The sequence below is a fragment of the Onychostruthus taczanowskii genome, unplaced genomic scaffold, assembly GCF_017590055.1.
Source record: "Onychostruthus taczanowskii isolate IOZ18803 unplaced genomic scaffold, ASM1759005v1 scaffold20, whole genome shotgun sequence".
NCBI lineage: Eukaryota > Metazoa > Chordata > Aves > Passeriformes > Passeridae > Onychostruthus > Onychostruthus taczanowskii.
In genome coordinates, this window is record NW_024499240.1 from 14,746,290 (window position 1) to 14,761,963 (window position 15,674).

Genomic DNA, 15,674 nt, shown 5'->3' on the forward strand with positions numbered 1-15,674 from the left:
CGGCCCCGACCTGTCCCCCCCGGCCCCTGCGCCCGCCCCGCATCCCCCGAGCGCCCCCGGCGCTCCTGCCCCGCCCGGGGACGGCCGCGCTGCCGGCACCGGCCCTGCCATTTAAAATAAGGGAAGAAGGGGAAAAAATCACCCAGGCAGGAAAGCCGCCTCTCATTGGCTTCTCCTTCTTTAAATCCTCCTCCCCCTCTACTCGGCCCTAGTGAGGCACATCTGGAGTGCTGTGTCCAGGTGTGGGCTCCTCGGCACAAAACACGGAGAGGGTCCAGCAGAGGTCACAAAGATGATGAGGGATCTGGAGCAGTCACAAGGAGAGACTGTGGGAGCTGGAGCTGGACCTGTTTAGTCCAGAGAAGAAGACACAGAGAGGGGATCTCATTAATGCACATAAATATCTCAAAGGCGGCTGCCAAGAGGATTGTGCCAAGCTTTTTTCAGTGGTGCCCAGTGACAGGATGAGGAGCAGTAGCCACAAACGAAAACACAAGTTCCACCTCAACACGAGGAAGAACTTCTTTACGCTGAGGGTGGCAGAGCACTGGAACAGTTTCCTGGTGAGGTCTCCTTTTCTAGAGACATCCAAACCCACCTGGGTGTGTTCCTGTGCCTCCTGCTCCAGGTGACCCTGCCTTGGCAGGATGGGTGGACTGGATGCTCTCCAGAGGCCCCTTCCAACAACCCCAACAATTCTGTGATTCTGTAAAATGTGGAAAAGATGTTCAAAGAATGGAGTTGCCATATAAAAGCTTAGGGCCATCACCATTGCATGCTCCACTCAGCCCTGGAACAGCACTGAGGTGCCAGAACACATTGAGCACACAAGGACTGGTGAGCATTAAAGCAAAGAAAACAGTGGAAAAGACTGGGGGAGAGGCCTGGGTGATGCTTCTCTGATTTTATCCTGTCAGGCAGCATCAAATCATGTACAACCATAGAGAAGTATTAATTATACCAAAGCTTTTTAGGAAACACCCCATTCCAAAAGAAAGCTATCAGAATGAAAGCTGAGCAAACTAAAATAGCATTTTCAATTAAAAAAAAAAAAAAAAAAAGCTATGCTAAAACTGAAAACTATTCTGTAAGAGAGGCTGCAAACAGACACCCTGGGTAAAGCATTCCTGCTTTTGGGGAGTTCTTGACACCCAAACTACTGTACAACACACACGAGCATGCCTGGGCATCCCCTCTGGGAGGCTGTCACAGAGCTCTCGCCTGGCTGGGGCTGGCAAACAGCACCCCAGGACTCACAGGAGTCTCCTGGCCCTGGTGGTGACAGGCCTGGGACAAGGCTCATGCTGGCCCTGGCTTGTTCTACAGCAACAGGCTAAAGGCCAGGGGTGCTGCAGGGATGGGCACTGTGCTCATGCCCCTCACTGCAGTCAGCACTCACTTTCAGTGCCTGTGCTGAGCTCTGGCTAAGTTTCCCATCTATCTAGGCAGGTTTTATAGAATCAGAGAATCATTTAGATTGGAAAGGACTTCCAAGGTCACCAAGTCCAACTGATAACCCGGCATTGCCAACTCCACACCACTAAACATGTCCCTTAGGGCCACACCTACCCAGCTTTTCAGTACCTCCAGGGATGGTGACTCCACCACTGCCCTGGGCAGATTGTTACAATGCTTGGCCATCCCTTTGATGAAGGAATTTTTTCTAATATCCAACCTAAACCTCTCCTGGCACAACCTGAGGCCATTTCCTCTGGATCTGTTGCTGCTAGTTGGGAGAAGAGGCCAAGCCATCTCACTACAGCCTCCTTTCAGGTAGTTCTAGGGAGCAACAAGGTCTCCCCTGAGCCTGCTTTTGTCCAGACTGAGCACCCCCAGCTCCCTCCTCACATGACTGACTCTCTAGCCCCTTCACCCAGCTCTGTTGCCTGCTCCTGGGCACACTGCAGCACCTCAGTGACTATTGCCAAGCAGGTCTCCAGCTGTCAAGTAGGTTTCTAACACATTTCCAGTCAGTCATTGCCTTGCCAAGGAATTTCTTGCAGTGCTTTCAAAGCCAAAGAAAACACTGCACTGGTAACATTCATCAAGAGAAGCACCACTGTAGCTGCTGGTCACAGATTATCCATTGCATGCTGGAGGGGCTGTGCAGGGCCAGTAGAACCAGGGGATGGACAGGTACACAAAAATAAGGAAAACATCCACTGCTCCTCCAGTGGCTGGGAAACCCTCCCTAGCCTGGAAAGCTGGGAGACAGGGAGCAGGCAGCCACCCCTGCACACAGCACCAAAAAATCCAGCAGCTCCTTGTATGAGAGGCCTGCTGCTACAGCACACAATATTACACTCATTACTTGCAAACAGCCCACCTGTGAATTAAAAACCCCACATATTTTACTAATGACTGCCTTGGGGCCTGGAGAAAGCATTGTGCTGCCAAGTGCTGGGTGCAGGGTTTGTACACACTGCATGTGCTGTGTTGTTTCAGCCAGCTCTCATGGGACCCTGCTCCCTCAGAGACCAAAGGCAGAGTTTCTGGGGCTGGGGTGCAACAGGAGAAAGCATTGTGCTGCCAAGTGCTGGGTGCAGGGTTTGTACACACTGTGTGTGCTGTGTCGTTTCAGCCAGCTCTAGTGGGACCCTGCTCCGGAGACCAAAGCTCAACCTTTAGCAGCAGTTCCCAGGGCAGGCAACCTCAGGTCCTCTTCAGCTCCAGGTGTGATTTTTAAGTGGCAAGTTCCACATGCAGGATTAAGCCCCTTGGACACTCACTCAGCATGTGCTGCAAGGGTTTGCAGGGGCAGGTCTGAGGAGCTCGACCCAAAACCTGTTAAAGCTGATGACACTGTGCCCTCTGATTCAAGGAGCTTTGACTTGGGACCTGCTGACCTGGGCAGATCTTGTGCAAATGTTTTATTACTGTTTTAGCTCACCTGTAGGTGGCTGGAGGAGAAAAACAAATAAACTCCTAGCCCTGAGAATTAAAACAAGATGAAGTACTGGAAAGGCACAGTCACCTTGCATTAACACAGTGGTATTAGTACAACAGTGACTTTTAAACTACATCCTGTTTTCAAACAAGAATTTTGTAACTAAATTATAAATATCTTTGTATAGGCTTATGCCTGCTGTGCTCTTTATTATTCTAGCCTGGTTTCTAATGCAAGGCTCTACTTTTATCTTCAGCTTTTAAATGAATGCAGCTCCCACTAAGCAACTTGGTGCCGTGGGGCAGACATTCCACAGGCTGCAAGCACAGCTGGTGCCTGACTGGATCACTTCACTGCATCCCAATAGATAACAGTCTGGTGCAGTGCACTGCTCATCTCCTGTGCCACCACCCAACAACAAGCCTTGGACTGAGCAGCAGAACCTCAGTGTGATGTGGCAGGGACAGGGAGCTAAGGAGAGGGAGATGCATGTGATGAGAATCTCGAGCCCATATTTATTTCTAGGTGCCAAAACAGATTTAATATTTCATTAGCTGTGGAGTTTGCAAGACAGCTGATTATGTTGGGCTAGGGCAAAGCAGTCAGTGTTTTTAAACACAGAGCATCCATTTGAAATGACTACAGCCAGGCACGGGCTAGGCGGTTGATGAAATATTTAGCTTGTAAAGCATTTCAGTGTGCAAGGCTGAGGCCAGTTGTGGGTGCTGTGATGTTGAAAACCACAATACCCAAATCTGAGGTGCCCCAGCCCTCAACATGGAGGCCTCAGAGGTGCAGTAGTAGCCAGGGAGTGGGGCTATAGGGCTTCAAGGTCGCCCCCTGTGCCAGGGTGCAGGAGCCCTTGCTGGGCATGGATTAGTTTGGGAGGGCACAGGCATCAAAGCCTTTCCTGCAACTCAACTTGCCAGATAATGCTGCCTCTTGCACCCTTCTCCCAGATTTCAGTGTCTGAAAGCACTTTCCTGTAGGGGTAAGGAAGACACTGTCCCCTCCAGAAGAAATTGTTTTAAAGCAAGTTTGGCTTTTTGTTGTCATAAGACCTGGTATTTATTTTATTAGCTATTTTTACTCATTATTTGCTTATTGGAGTTCGCTAGTTCTTCCTATAATATAGCCCAAATCCTCTAAATTCTTGGCATGCCCTGCTCTGTGTGCACATGTTCACCCCAGAGTGATGTGGATGCAGCATCAATACAGCTGCAATGGGGGAAACTGGTGCAAACAACCACAGAACTCAGGGAATGGTGTTAGCATTGGAACTGCTGCAATGGTACCCAGACTGGATGGTTCAGCTGTGCTGAAGCTTCAGAGGAACCTGGGTAAGAAACTGCTAACCTACTTCTTTTGGGTTAAAATTTGCAACTTAACAACCTTTGCACCAGATGGCAAAGTTTAAATGAGTTTGTCCAAGGGTAACAGAAGAAATGAAATCTGGTTTCTGCCTCCCTCTGACACAATTTCACAGTTCCTACCCTTGGTACCCTTCAACTTCCTCCATATCTGTGAACCCCTCTCCAAGCCTTCAATCCCTCTTCTCTGTCTCACACATCCACAATATCCTACTCTCATTTCTGGACTATTTACATGTTTTTCTGCCTCAGCTCCCTCCCATTTCACCTGTAAATGGTGCCCAATATTCAGTAACCCCAGCTTCCTTCCACATCTCCTGACCTGAGCTGTGTGGTTGGCAGCAGTAGCACCTGCTCAGGTTTTGCCAAGGTGCTGCTCGGATGCTCAGTCCATCAGTCCTGCTCACCACAGATGCTGGGTCAGATTCTCCCTGCCTTTCTGACAGAAACCAGAGAAAATACAATCATTTTTCCCAAGCAGTGCTTAAGTTCATTTAAGAATCCACTGACAACCCAATGATGTGGCATTCAAAAAAAGGGTACAAAACTCCATGAATTTATCCAAATCCAACCACCAACTCAATCCCTAGTCAGAGCTCACTGGCTGAAACACTTGCTCTGTTTCTCAATTCATTTTTTAACTATACAAGCAGACCCTGGTATAAGGGAGGGCTTCACTGAGGCACATATTTCTAATTCAGCTGAAGAGTTAAAGGGAAGCCATGACAAGCACCCTCTGCCCCAGGAGCTCCCCCAGCATGCCCACAGCCACGTGGTAACTTTACCAAATTTGTTTTTACGTGCAGTAATCCACTTAACTGTATGGGTTGGAAAATGTTGCACAGTCTGAGAAGAATCAATATAAAGTCTAAAGAACTATAAAGCCCTGATAATTTTTGCTATTTACTAAACCCTCCTAATAATCCAAAAGCCTTGAAGTTGTACCTGATATGCTGTCAATACCTTCTAATAAGGACTTTGGTAGAGTTTCAAAATCCAGCCCATGATGCAAAGAATGTCACTGCAACACAGCTTTATAGACTAAGGAACCACCATCTGAATAAAGGCTCCATTTTCAAAAACTTTGTGCATGGGAAAAGTGTTCTTTTCCTCAGCTGTGGATTTTTCTTTTTTTTTTAAAACTAATTCTTCTTTCATTACACACTGCTCTCAGCTGTTCTTGCTGTTCTACGCACAACCAAGATTTACCAAAGCCTTTTCTCAGAGCTTTTATTCTCTTAAAATATTTCCTTGATGTTTGCAAGCATGTTGATTAAAAGTAAGGACACATGAGATTGCAGGATGTCCAAGCAATGCCATGGCAGTCCCTCAGTGCTGCCCTAGCTTTCAACTCTGTTATTACCAAAAGTCCGTGACAGTGGGGATTGCACGACGGCTCCAAACCTTAGGGCACAACATTGATTTCTAGATCATGGTTATTTTTGGAATGTCCCATCCTCCTGCTCTCAAAAAAAGGTTTGATAGCTTTTACATTTAAGTTAAAATACAATAGAATATAGATGCAAAGCCTAATTCCACTTTCTTGTATGGAGAGATTTTGAATATTTAAAATAGGTTTAACACTTTGCTACTAGTTTTACTTCTCTTGGTGCTAGCTGGATGTGCATATACTGCTATAACTCGAAGGAAAAACACCAAAATCAGTGTGTGCACTGAACTCTGTACCCATTAAAGAACCCCCAGCACTTTGTGATTATCACAGTGAGACATTTAGGGAAGGACTTGGGTTGCTATTTTTTAAAATATATTTTTTTAAAATTATAAAATACCTAATTTAACAGCAGAATTTGAAGAACATGCTCAGTTTCACATATGTACTTACACTTCAGTTTGTCCTGCAGGACTTCATTGGATAGGGGCTGAGTTGCAGAAATTCATTTCATCCAGTCAGCAACACCTGTGCAAAGATATTTAGAACTGCTTAAGTCACCATATTTGCAAAATTTTCCAGGAAAAAACCCCAACATTATCTACTTAGAATTTGTCTAGATGCTTAAAAATGTGCTAAGAAGATAATTATGACAAAGTTACACTGTAAAGGCACTCTGCTCAAAAAAATGAGATGGAATATGTGGGTATTTTTTGTCACATATAACAACCTATACTTAGCATCAAAGTAAAAAAAAGAAACCAGAATCACAGAATGATTTAGGCTGGGAAGCTTCTAAGATAATGAAGAAGAGGAGTAAAATAAATGTCATGTTTCTACACAGCACAAATGATTATCCAACTGAATGTAATAGTTGTTAGATGCTTTTGTTTAAATTTGTGTAATTAATCCAGAAATTATTAGAAAGATTTTTAATGGAAATCTATTTGGACAATTTTAGGAATCCTCAGAATGAACTTTTTGCTCTTGGGGCTTTCCAGGTTTTGTGTCCAGGAAAGGACAGTGGTGCTGACTCCCTGGGACTTTCCAAACTCTCCCCAGGGGCAGTGAGGTCAGTATCTCTGAGTAACCCCAGAGCAAAGACACCCAAGGAATTCAGAAGCAGAGGAGAAATTGAGTATTCATTTTGACTCGAGGTGACAGTTTTCCAGTTTCCTCAGAAGAGGGGAATTTCTTCCAGCAGGGGGAGATGGCAGTGAGCCCGACCCGGGCTCTGCACTGCCAGAGGAGTGCAGCCTGCTCCCCTGTTCACACTGGCCTCGGGTCCAGGGCTGATTTGTGGCCATAGCAAGAACTAGGGTTGCTTTTCCCTAAGAAACCTTTCTGCATGATGGCTCCTGCTGTGTTGCCCACAGAACCCGGGCGCTAAATCAGCACAGCAGCACTGCACATTCATCGTGAAGCAAAACAGAAACAGCAGCAATAACCCCACCAGGAGCTCTGTCTGGGGAAGAGGCAGCTATAGCTTTTTTCAATCTGTTTATGGAACTGAAGACTGTGTTTGGCAGGAGGTCAGCAGTGAGTCTGAGCATACATTGGCTATGAGAGGCAATGTGGACACCCAGGGCCCAGCAGCAGCCCTGGTGTGGTTTGCACCAGCCTGTGCACTCAGGCACTTACCTGCTGCTGAGCAGAGACCATCCCTATCCCATGTGCAGGGCTGCAAAATAGAAATAGATAGAATAATAAATAGCAAATCTTATTCACATTTTTCTTTTTTCAAATAAGGCAGTGTACCAACCACAGAATATTCCTAATTTATATGCAAGTCCTCTTTTACTTTATTTTTTATCAGTACCTAACAGCACTAAGGCATGAAGCCTAGGCAGACACGCAAACTACAGCCCTGGAAAACCCAGGCAGCAGCACACAGCAAGAGGATTAACCAAACATGAGGCATTAGAATATTGCAAAGAGGATCAAAAGAGATTTGTGACTGAAAAGCCACCCACCAGAATTACAGTCAGCTGAGAAGCTGGACTGAGAGAAAGTGGGTAAATGTTTTGCATTTAGATGTCTCCTAAAATAAACTTAAACTTCAGGATGTGCACTGCAATACAACACCAGATCAGGCTTCCCTGCGACACGGGGCTGCAAACAAAGCAACCTTCTTTCTACACTGAAAATCATATCTTTGTGACAGTCAGATATTAGCTGGAAAAAAGCAAAAATCCCATTTGAAATATGGACGCTGGCACGCCTAAAACAAAGAGCCCCGAGGGCAACAACAAAGCAGTAGCTGTACAAAAACTGCCATACAAAAAGGAACAATGCAGAGAAGTAAGAGGAACTTAAGGCCCAATCTTGCCATGACATTTCCTTCTCCAAAATAAAAATGACTGTCAGTTCATGCTCCAAAAAGATACTAAAATTAATTATTAAACAGGAAATTGCCTCCCAGCAGAGATAAAGACAGACATCACTGCAGGCGAGGCTGTGGACAAGCAGAACAGTGGCACACTAAAACCCTGCTCCTACCAATTCTGTGACATCTGTGGACATTAATGTACTTCATGGAGGGAAGTCATGTGTTTCAGAGGAATGTTGTACCCACGTCTGCATCTCCAATTTTCACACTGAGAACAACATTATTATGAGCAACAACTCCTCCCTCTTCCTCCTCCTCTGCTTTGCTTTCACAGCTTGCTTTGGCTGCACCTGCATAGGCATCCATAAATCCATAAATCTTTCCTTCCTCCTCCTTTCTTCAGATCCAGCAGGAGAGGGGAGGTCATGAGCAGCCAGGTGGGTGTGTGGCTGTTAACTGAGCTTAACCCACCACATCATTTTATCCCAGCTTTGTTCAGAGTAAGCCACCCTGCCCCTAAGAACTAGTTCTTCATGTGTTTTTAGGGACAAGGCCAAAGATGATGAATGGGTGAAATGCAGAGTTTTTCCTAGTACCTACAGTAAGTCCCCAAACCACCTTTCTCCATCAGATCAGTTTTTAAGCAGTACAAACAAGTGAAAGGGAGAACTCTTGCTGCTATGAGAGCAATGGTGATGGCTTTTGCTGCTTTAAGAGCCTGTCCCAGTTCTCTCAATGCTCCTGGAGGGCAGGCCTGCATGCCCCCTGACTTCCAGGGCTATCACAGGCAGCCCGTGGAGAGAGCACCAAAGACTCTGTTCTGCCACGCAGAACTGGTCAGTGTGCTCAGGAGGTGGGCAATAAAACTGGCTCCCTTTGAGCACAGGGCAAATGGATTTTCACATGAGCCAGAAGAAGTGAGCCAGAAGATGCCTTAGAAAGAAGCTGGGGTAGTGACTCCCTCAGAGAATACATTAAAGCAAAGACTGAAGGATACAGCTGCTGAGGAATTGCATCCCTTGGGGAGATTTATGGGTGACTGAATCTGAGCTATTGCTGCTGCTGCTGAAAACTTCCATTTCCCTAAATTGCCTTGCTGGCTAAGATCAAGCCCTCTGTACTTTTTCTCATACACCATCACCTTTTGCAGCACAAATGACTAATAAATTCCTTTATAAAGTCACAAAATTACTTCAACTGTCAATGAAATGAGAAGATAAATTTGAAATTAATTTTCAGAAGAGTCTAATTTACCAACAATATAATCATGATTACCTCACATAATAAGTATTTTGATAGCTCTAGACATTATTCAATACCCAAATGATCTTATTATTTTATCTGAGATACCATCCAATATTAAATGCCCTTTCCACTCTATCATGAGGTTTTTCAGCTGCATCATCTGCAAATCAGAACTCTTGTACGCAGGGAAATTTATGACATTATATAGATCAAATAGAAGGATACAATAACAGTTTGTGGAGGTCATAACTAGGAATGTTACCTATAACTACATAATGGCAAAGAAAAAAATAACAAACTTCATGCTATAGGTAGATGCCTATACACATAACTTTGCAATTTGATTTCAAGAGGAGAAAAAATTTTAACAGGGAAAAAGTAATTTACTTGGGAGGACACAACTGTCTTGAGGACAACATAAGCAAGTAGAAGAACTCTGCTGAAATAATGTTGTGGATAGTTTGTGTAACAGTTACTCAATGCTCAGAGATTCAACAGAGCATGAGCTCATATTTCAGGAGCCCTTTTGGACTGGAGTTCTGTTTCAAGTCTCATTTTCCCCAATTTCTCATTAATTTTATGATACCCGTTCCTACCTAAATATAGCATTGGAAAGAATATTTCAGTTGGAATATGGAGTTAGATGGCATAAGATTGCTACATTCACTTCATTAAGGCAGGGCTTTGAAGAAAAGCTAATCTTGAGTGCATGTAAAAAAGTTTTTATGACTAAAAAGACTCAAAGTATTTAATCTGTTAATATGCATCATTCTAAACAAGCCATTGAAGCTTAAGATCATCTACTGTTAAAAAGATCTAAAAATTGAGAAAGCGTGATTTGAATAGTAAAGGGTTTGTGGAATAACCTTTGGGATGGAGTAACGCCAGGATTAACACCTTGGTTTTGATGTTGAGATACAGTGTTCACCTTTGACAGATGGTGGGTGCACCTATAGGTTTGGGACTGGCAGAGGCTGCTGAGCTAAGCCAGGGCTGGAGCTAGGGGCAGGTCAGACCTACAGCAAAAATAAACATCCACAAGTACACTGCCAATATGCCCTGAGAAGTGATGCCTAAGCAGTGGGTTAGGCAAAGACAAATAGGGTTTAGGCTGGAAGAAAACTTGCATCTAAGGCAAAATCATGTTTATAGAAGCCTGACAAAAACCACCAAGGCTACAAAATTTATCCATGGAAGTTTAATGGCAGGAGCTCCAATCTCCATCCATTTTCCAGCTTACAAAAGAGCATACCTCAGGCAGTATGAACTGACGCATGGTTTTGTTATCCAAGCAGAAGTGTACCTGAGAAAAATGTCATGAGTATTACATGAGAGTTAAACCTCTTTGGATCAGCCTCTGGCTGTTTTAGGATGCAGACATCCTGTATCACATTGCTTTGGGATGTGGATCTGAGTTTTAACAAGGACAGATATGCACATACACACACATGGAGTTTTGTACCCTAATAATCTATAATCCAATAGCTCCTTAAACTAGAACATGCATTGCAGGGGTTTTCAGTATGATTATATACTTATGCTTTAAATATAGGAAAGTAATATAATCTCTGAGAGAAAAATGGGCTACAAAAAATCCAGGAAGGCCATTTGATCCCAGGTGATCTGCCAACAACCCTATAGCTTAATACTAACTTGAATAACTTCTCACTCTCTTTCTGGCTGTCCCTTCTTCCCCTTTCCCTCAAGTCAGAAGTCTGCTTTTTGATGTCTGAATTAAAGATTGTTCATCTCACACAGTTCTAAGTTCAAGATCCTGCTTGTATGTGGCATGACCTCTTACTAGCTGGAAAACTTTACTCAAATACGGGCTTTGTGATGAGAGGCCAACAATTGGATGCAGTTTCCACAGCAAAACTTGTGTCACTTAGCTTCAAAACAAGCCTGCATTTAAGTGAACTAAAGGAGTTGTTCAGTGGCACAGCTAAGAGCTCACAAACACACACAGTCTGACAAATTCTTTTCAGCCAGCGTCAACAGTATCCACAGACAGACAGGCATTTCAAGCCTCACTTCTTCTGAATCAGAGAGGATGAATCAGGATGAATAGTTTCAGCCAAACAAGAACATTTAGAGTTTTTATGTGTCTCATCTAGGAAGAGGATTACACAGTATCAGTAAAAAAATAAATAACTAATCCACAAATAAATAAATAAATCAATGACCAAATATAATCATTTGAGCTTTATCAGTCACCTTTTTCTATACCAAAAAAAAAAAAAATCCTTGGCCTCTCCATCTTGTTTATGGCTATGAACAATTTCCTACCCTATTTATTATTGCCTTGATTTTAATTAATAAAGGAGTTAATAAAATTTTTTCTCCTGAAGTCTTTGGACAGAATTGATGTAAAATGTACTAGATAGAGACCTGCTATAAGTAAAAATACCTTTGAATAAAGATGTAGCTGTTGAATTCACTTCTGAGATTCCCTGCAGGCTTACAATGCAAGCCCTCTATTCCAAACATAATGACAGGCACAATAAATTAATGACTTGTATTTATGAATATAACATTATTTCATGGCTGGCACATACACGCTGTTATCACATCATACTGTCATAATATTTGTTTGATGTTCATATAAGGGCACAGTTAAGAAGAGAGTGTTCATCACCTTTTTATTAAGGTGACAAAAAAATGAGAACCATCTCTCACTTGGAAGAAGCTTGTTTGGAAATAATTTGAAACACTAACCCTCTCAGGAGAGGCAGCAAAAATATCTCTTCTATCATCTTACAAGAGTAGCCTGTGAGCCACGTTAATCATCTTGGACTGAAATTTATAACAACATATGGAAGACTTGCCTCACTATTATTAGAAGTTGCAAGTTTCATATGTGTTCCTCAACTAATTTAAGGGTCACTCCTGCTTCGAACATTATACCTCAAGTAATAAGTGCTATAACAGGTCATTTGCATTCAGGAAATTATTTTTGGAAGAAGCTCCTGCTTGATGCAAAAGGGCAAAGGACACTGGAAACTAAAGTCTAGAGTTGACTTCTCTTGGGCCCTCATCCACACAGCTTTTTGCAAGTCCATATGATCTTTTAATTAAGTTTCAAAGGATTTTGATAACATTGCCTTTGGAATACTTTGTCTTCTATGATATTTTGCCAGGTTTTATTGGTATTTACTCATGGCTTTGTGTATGTGCTTCTTAAAGAACAGAACTGCACACAAGATTTGATCTCTTCAACCATCACTGTGACTTTCTTGTACCTTTACCATGCTTCAAATTTATTGTTATTTCATCTTTAGAAAGAAGAAAGCCACTTCATGTTATGATAGCTCTGTCTTGGACTCTGTCTCTATTTTAGGCATGAATAAAGAACTGAAAAGCTGTCTGCATCCTTTTACGTATTGATATAGCTTCTCAGTTCTCCCTAGCTGAAAACTACCAGCAAGGTTTTGTGCTCCCCACTGCAGTGAATTTGATGGTGTTAGAAATGGGGATGTTGATGATGATGCCATTGCACTGCAATAGTATCCATGTCCCACCCTCCTCCTCACAATCAAAACCCCCAAGCTCAGTCCTACAGCCATGAAAAGCCATTTTGGAAGGTTCTCAGCCAATTCCAAAAGTCATCGCTGAGCATCAGCCAAGCGAACAAAGTCTGTTTATTTAAGCTCTGAAAAATTTCTTTTTCCTCATGAATTTTCTTTAAATATAGTCACGCTGCTCCCACACTCAAGCATACAGCAGATGGAAAATAAATTTATTCTAGCTTATTTCCTGAACACTGAGCGTGCAGCAGGCAAAATCACAGGTGGTGGTGTGTACACTGGCTGCATAATACACCACTGGGTAGTAGTAAAAATAAGCTACATTTAACTTTTATCCCATGAGGAAGAGTACATTTCAGATCTTCTAGAAGAAATAAGATCTTATATTTGAAAAATTTTGGGCTCTTATCCGCTGTTAAATTATATTTAAGGGATGTCACTGATAGAAGAATTTAGTATGCTAATTATCACCCCAGTAAACTCAAGTGCAGTATTAAAAACTATTACACGACTTAAAAAACTTAATAATACATTGTTTGCACAAATTTAACCTATGCAAATCTGGTTTTGCATTCAAGACATTTCCATGTTATAGAATTAGCCAGAACCACCCCAAGTGGAATAATTTTTAAGAGCCACAGTTCTCATGAGGTTTGGCCACAGCTAAATGGGGAGCACTTTGACAAAAATGCTTTCATTCTGCCTTCCAGTCAGACAAACCTGTGGAGCAAACTGTTCATCTGGGAGTATTCAGTCAGCCAGAGGAATAACTGAATTACCTGCAAAGCTTACAGGGTTCCATGTTTATTATTCTTTTTAAAAAACTGTTATTAATTAATGAGCATGCCACTATGGATAGCTTAATTAAAAACTTCTCTTCAACATGCAGGTGCTTTTTTTTTGTAACTTCCAAATACTAGTATGTAGAATGAGTAAATATAGGACAGCTCTGGTTTATCTACATCTTTCTAATCTATGTTACCTTGCCAGAAATACTGTAGACATTTGTAGAATATTGTTGATTACTCCATCTTCAGAGAAAGAAACTCCTTGCAGTGTAACCCTAGAGAAGGGAGACAAAGATGATACAGAGCTGAAGCACCAATACCTAAAAAGCAGAGCTAATTACTATAGAAAAAAAAAACCCAAAATGAATTATCTAAAGTTATGCATGGGACAGAGAAGGAAGATAAGAAATCACTGATTTCTCATAAAAATAAATAAATTTTTAAAAAGGGTATAATAGACCATATACTGGAATGGAAAGAAAAGAAACTCCATAGGGGTTAAAAAGACAATACCTAACACATAATGAGCTCACAGGAGATGACACCATTATAATGGATTTAGAGCACCCAAATTTACTGCAGTGTACACCTTAAAACTTGGAAAGGATTTTTGATCTCATGCTTTGCCACTAAAGCCAGTCTTTAGCAGAGCTCCAGGTGTGAGGTGGCAGATTCTGTTGCAGGCTTGCTGAGATTCCTTGAGGATTATGCAGTTTCCTAGCACCCATAGTTTTGGTAATATAACAAATGACCTGGTTATACTCAAACAAGCACAGGTTACCTCTGATTTCACAGCCTCAGCCAAAATTGGTGAGGTATTAATTAAACAGCAGAAAACAGAAAAGCACATACTTCATAGAACATGCAGCTTAAAGACAGTTTCCCTGGAAAGAAAAAGGCACTGCTGAAAACCAGAAGAGGGAATGGAAAAATAAAAGAGGGAACATCAGCTCAAGTAAAAAAGTTTGCATTATCTGTAGCCATGCTTCCCTTCGTACCTCTGGATAAAGCCCCTTGAATCTGATGAAAACGAAGCCCATAAATTCAAGGAATTAGCAATTTGTAAGCACAGAAATATAAATCAACTGAATGTTAATGCTTAGGATCCTAAATGGCTGCATTAGATCCAAGAATGCAACCCTGAGAGTCAGCAACGAGATATTGAAAAGATATTTGCATTACATCATTACAAAAGCAGAGAAACCTTACCAGGCTGGTCTGAAGGGGAATGAAAGCAACCTGAATTCCTGGCTCCCAAGGATTTTATCATATGGATGCAAAGCCTGCTCTGCAGGCCTGAGACTCCTCAGACACTTACAAGAACTACCCCAACCCCATTAGCTTTTTGGCTGATTACAACTCATTAAGAAGATTTGTGTTTTATTGTGGTTCTGTATTTAACTATCATTTGTAGAGTGCCAAAAGTGATTTTCCAGGAAAACCCCAAACAAAATCCACTCTATTTTATAATGGCTACTGCACCTGCCACAGAAATTTGTGAATGGAGTGCCTGGATGCAAACTGTGATGGATATTTCCCCTGTGCTGTGGGGGGCAAATGAACCAGTGTAGATAAGACACAAATTACTTCAGTTCTTTAGCCATGATCAACCTTCATCACCAGCTGAGCTGAGCCAGTGCCAGTGTATTTGGGCAAGCTGGTCCCAGGTCCTCATTTTTGCCCTTGCTTTTGCTTCCCTTCTTGGCACTTCTCAGGAATAAAAAATGTGAGGAAGTTGTCTCTCAAGGCAAAGCTGGAAAACGTACTTGTCCTCAGATGAAATCTGACTTTTCCCAAATTAAAGCCCAAATAATACACTCCAAGCTCCATTCACTGCTGGAAGATGGAAAAATATTTGTTTAGCATCACCACAACCTGCAGCTTGGAGAAGAGGAGCCACCATTCCCATGCTCCATAGCTGTTACTTCATAAACCAGGCAGCTGCAGAAGACATGTTGGTCTTCCCAACCTCCACAAATTCCCAAGATTGGGAATACTTGTGTTGTGTGTTCTTGTGCTGTCTGCTTTTATACTGAAAGAGGAACTCCATGGGGACATTGCTGTGAGAAAACTGAGGTGGAAACACCCCCCTGCACCACTGGCTGAGTTTTCTTATTCTGCACAGAAAGAGGAAAGGCTTG

At 42.5% G+C, this 15,674-nt stretch overlaps 1 protein-coding gene across 1 annotated transcript in view; it reads right to left on the minus strand.

The window, feature by feature from the left end:
• Positions 1 to 15,674, minus strand: part of CUNH2orf88 (chromosome unknown C2orf88 homolog) — a 32,399-nt gene that overhangs the window by 12,916 nt on the left and 3,809 nt on the right. Inside the window, exons 2-4 of the mRNA XM_041403353.1 lie at positions 13,728 to 13,808; positions 7,289 to 7,328; positions 6,101 to 6,175 (exon numbers count right to left, since the gene is read on the minus strand). The gene's annotated coding sequence lies outside the window, so the exon portion shown is untranslated. The remainder of the gene's footprint in view (positions 1 to 6,100; positions 6,176 to 7,288; positions 7,329 to 13,727; positions 13,809 to 15,674) is intronic.